At 35.5% G+C, this 5,344-nt stretch overlaps 1 pseudogene; it reads right to left on the bottom strand.

Annotated features, from left to right (window-relative positions):
• Positions 1-345: 345 nt before the first annotated feature.
• Positions 346-2,005, bottom strand: LOC140627313 (T-complex protein 1 subunit beta pseudogene; annotated as a pseudogene).
• Between the last annotated feature and the right edge of the window lie 3,339 nt (positions 2,006-5,344).

A 5,344-nucleotide genomic window follows, 5' to 3' on the forward strand; every position in this document is an offset into this window, starting at 1 on the left:
ATATAATTATAATGAATAGTTAAGGGATACACAAAATAGAAAATGTCAAATAAAATATTAAGACATAAAATATTGGGAGGGGATTAAAAGTAGTGCTTTTATTTTTTTAAATTGTTAAAATTTTTATTTTGATGCACTGTATGAGAAACAAACTTTTAAATCATCTGAATCTTATGGAAAATGAAACAGCAAATAAATTAGACCCATGTTAAAATAGAAGTCAGTTATATGTCCAAACTTAAGGATATAAGAGCCACAGATAAACTTAGATTCCACAGTCTTCCTTGAGCGGTCGCAGTCTTTCAAACACAACTTTGCTATGAACTAACTGGTCCAGAGCTCAACAGCACATGGGAATGTTTAACAGGGGTGGTGATCAGGAACACGTTTCCTTGGTGCTGCGTTGTCCACACGCAGAATCACCTCTGCTGCTTCAGCTGCACTCAAAAGAACTTGTCGCTTCACTTGGAAACTTTCTGTTATACCCAGTACTGCCATATCTCCGATGGTACCTTCCTTCATATCCAGGACAGCAGTTGTGTTACCTTCACTGTGGGCAGCTCGCAGCTGGGCCACCAGGTCTACACTGTTGTAGCCTGTGTTATCAGCTATGATAGTTGGCAACATTCTCAGTGCTTTAGCATAAGACTCCATTGCAACAGCTTCTTTGCCTGGTGTTCTACTGGCAAGCTGTGTCACAGCATGAGCCATCAGCATCTCAGAACAGCCTCCTCCATACACTGTTCTAGAATCCTTCACAGTTTGGGCAAGAACACAAAGAGCATCATGCAAAGATCTTTCTGCTTCATCTAAAATCTGTTGAGTGGCACCACCCAAAAACAATGGTACAAGCTTCACCAAGGGCTACCCCAGAAAAGTGGATAAGTTTATCTTCTCCAATCATGACTTCCTCAATAAGCTTGCAACTTCCAAGTTTCACTAGTTCTGGGTGGTCAAAGGTAGAGGCAATTTCACCACCTATAACAAGAGCTAGGCATTCCACACCTGCAAAATCTGTATGTTCGATAGCCATAACACCAGCAGCACCAAAGAGCTGTTCAGGATAATTGTAAATTAACTGCCTGTTAATAAAGCAATTTATCCCATGCTTAAGAATACGTTCAACTTTCTTCTTCATTTTTTCCTTTTCGGCATATTCTATTTCACCAACCTTTGCTGTAGAATCAACTCTTACCCTGGAACCAAATATCTTTATTTTGGCTGTATCCATACCAGTATTCGCAATGAGAATTTTAGCATTTTCAATTCGCTTTGGTTGATTTACTCCAATTTTTTATCCAACAGAAAGCTTTCATCTAAATAGGAATCTGCCAGACTTTCTCCTAGCTTCTTGATGACATGAATTGCCTCCAGATTACCAGAGCCTTTCAGTCTGAGAACAGCTTCTAAGGCTGAGTAAAGTGGTCTTTGTGATGAGTAAGAAGTTTTGAGGACAATGTTGTTCCCGCAATGTTCATTAAATCTTGATGGAACTTAACTTCGTCAGAACCATGATCAACTGCAGAATTCAACAGAGCCTGTCTTGCTGCCTTTGTGGCTTCTCTCCAACCCATAATGATGGTCTGTGGGTGAATCTTTTTTGCAATCAAAGTTTCTGCTTCCCTTAGTAATTCTGCTGCCAGAACAGTAACAGAGGTAGTACCATCACCAACTTCATCATCTTGAACCCTTGACATATCAACTAAAACTTTAGCTGCTGGATTGTCCACACTGATGTTTTTTAGAATAGTTGCACCATCATTGGTTACCATAAGAGAAGCATCTCGTCCACTGCTTAATAGAATCTTATCCATGCCCTTAGGTCCTAGGGTGCTCTTCACCAAGTCTCCAATAACAATGGCACCAATAAAAGACAACAGCCGAGCCGTCTCCTCTCTCTCTTCATCAGCTCCAGCCTTGAAGATGTTCACAGGTGTGAGGGAAAGGGACGCCATGGTTCCGCGGCTTCGGCACATGCGCTAACCCTTCACGGCTCACGCCCGAGACCGGAGGGCAAAAGTAGTTCTTTTAGAATGCACTCAAAATTAAAGAACTATCAGCTTTAAATATATTTATATGTTTTAATATTTATATTTATAAATATATAAAAATAAATATATATAAAATTTGTATATAATGCTTACCCTAACCCTAACCCAACAGACACATGAAAAGATGCTCAACATTACTCATCATCAGGAAATGCAGATCAAACCACAAAGAAATATCACTTCACACCTGTCAGATTGGCTGAAATAAAAAAAAAACACAAGAAACAAGTGCTGGCAAGGATGTGGAGAAAAAGGAGACTTTGTGCACTATTGGTAGGAATGCAAACTGGTCCAGGAACTATGGAAGATGGTATCAAGATCCCTCAAAAAGTTAAAAATAGAACCATCCTATGATCCAGAAATCACAGTACTGGACTTTTACTCAAATACAAAGACACTAATTCAAATGGATACATGCACCCTTATGTTTATTACAGCATTACTTTCAATAGCTAAATTATGGAAGCAGTCAAGTGTCCATCGAAACATAAATGGATAAGTAAGAGTTGAGAGATAGATATAGATGATAGATAGATAGATAGATAGATAGATAGATAGATGATAGAGATGGAGATAAAGATAGAGATAAATAATGTAATATTATTCAGCCATAAAAAATAAAACCTTGCCATTTGCAACATGGATGGATCTAGAGATTATGATGCTAAGTGAAGTAAGCCAGTCAGAGAAAGACAAATGCCATGTGATTTCACTCATAAGTGGAATTTAAGAAACAAAACAAATGAACATAGGAAAGGAAAGAGAGAGTAAGAGGCAGACCAAGAAAGAGTCTCTTAAGTATAGAAAACAAATTGATAGTTACCAGAGGAGAGGTTGGTGGGAAGAAGGGTGAAATCGGTGATGGGGATTTGAGAGTACCCTTATCGTGATGAGCACTGAGTAATGCATAGAATTGTTGAATCACTGTATTGTACACCTGAAACTAATATAACAGAGTGTGTTAACTATATTGGAATTAAAATGAAAAACTTAATTTATACAAGGAAGGAAATGAAAAAGGGAAGACAAAATATCAATATTTCTCAACTTTTTCCAAAAACATTGAAGAGAATAAACTTTCTAACTCATTCTATGAGGTCAACATTAAATCACTACCAGTCAGACAAAGACAATACATGAAAACTATAGACCAATATCCTTAATGAACATTGATGCAAAAATATTCAACAAAATACTAGCAAAAAGAATTCAGCAGCATATTAAAAGGATTGTAAAACATAATCAAGTGGAATTTAGTCCTGGAATATAAGCATGATTCAACATATAGGAATTGATCAATGTAATGTGCTACATCAACACAATGAAGAGGAAAAAATACATAATCATCTCAACTGATACAGAAAAACATTTGACAAAATTAAGCACCTTTCATGATACTCAACAAAACATAAATAGAAGTAAACTACCTCAACATATGCCATATATAAAAATCCAAAGCAAACATCATAATCATAAGATAGTTCTATTTTTAACTTTTTGAGGAAACTACATGCTGTTTTCCACAGTGGATGCACTAGTTTGCATTCCCACCAATAGTGAAAGTGGGTACCCTTTCTCCACATCCTTGCCAACACCTGTTGTTTCTTGTGTTTTTGATTTTAGCCATTCTGACATGTCTGAAATGATATCTCTTTGTAGTTTTGATTCGCATTTCCCTATTGGTGAGTGATGTTGAGCATCTTCTCATGTGTCTGTTGGTCATCTGTATGTCTTCTTTTGAAAGATATCTATTCATGTCTTCTGCTCACTTTTAATTGGATTCTCCATTTCTTATATCTTTACCTGAAGAATACAAAAATACTAATTCAAAGGAATACATATTTCTCAATGTCTATAGCAGCATTATCTACAATAGCGAAATTATGAAAACAGCCCAAATGTCTATCAACTGATGAATGGGTAAGGAAGATGTGGTGTATACATATATAAAGGAATATTGCTCAGCCATAAAAAGAATGAAATCTTGTCATTTGCAATAATGTAGATAGAGTTAGGGAGTTTTATTCTAGGTGAAATAAGTCAGTCAGAGAAAAAGTAATGCCATATGATTTTATTTCATTCATATATGAAATTTAAGAATGAAGCAAAAGAGCAAAGAGGAAAAAAAGAGAGACAAACCAATAAATAGACTCTTGAGTACAGAGGACAAATTGATGGTTACTAGAGGGGAGGTGGTTGGGGAGATGGGTTCAATAGGTAATGGAGATTAAGGAGTGCACTTGTTGCAATGAGCGCTGAATGTTATATGGAAGTGTTGCATCAATAAATTGTACACCTAAAACTAATATTACTCTGTTGTTAACACACTGGAATTTAAATAAAACTTAAAAAGTCATAATCAATGGTGTAAGACTGGAAGTATATCCTCTCAGATCAGGGACAAGATGAAGATGCTGGCTTGTGCCATTTCTATTCAACAAAATACTGGAAATGATAGCTATAGCAATTAGTCAAGAAAAAGAAATAAAAGGCATGCAAGTTTGAAAGGAAGAAATAAAATTATTTCTGTTTGTAGATGATGTTATCATACATAATCATCAAATGTTTTTTCACAAGGATTGCTTGATAATTAATGATGAAAGGGAAATCTTTTCAAAAACTGGTACTGGGGAAACGGGCTGTTCACATGCAAAAGAATGAATTTGGACACATATCTAAAACCATATATAAAAAAATAACCCAAAGTGAATCTAAATGTATATACCAAAGCAATTACATACTTAGAAGAAAACATAGGAAAAAAGTTTTATGACATTGGATTTGGAAATTATTTCTTGACTATGACTCAAAAGGTACAGCAAAAAGAGAAAAAGTAGACAAACTGTACTTCATGAAAGTTAAATTATTGTGTGACTCAAAGACACTATCAACAGAATAAAAAGGAAATTCACAGGAGAATACATTTGCAAATAATACATCTTATAAAGGATATATAAAGAGAAATCCTAAAACTAAACAGTAAAACACCAAACAACCCAGCTCAAAAATGTGGATTTGAATAGACATTTTTCCAAACAAAATATATAAATGACAATAAACACGTGAGAAGACTCTCAACATCACTAATAATTATGGAAATGTAGATCAAAACTACAATGTGACATTGCCTCCACCCATTAGGATGGCTACTGTCAAAACATAGAAAATACCTCATACCTGTCAGGAGAGCTATTTTCAAAACAAAAAGATAACGAGTGTTGTAGAGAATGTAGAGAAATTGAATCCCTTGTGCACTGTTGATGGAACGTAAAATAACCCAGTCATTGTAGAAA

This window comes from Canis lupus, chromosome X (assembly GCF_048164855.1).
Source record: "Canis lupus baileyi chromosome X, mCanLup2.hap1, whole genome shotgun sequence".
NCBI classification, from domain to species: Eukaryota; Metazoa; Chordata; class Mammalia; order Carnivora; family Canidae; genus Canis; species Canis lupus.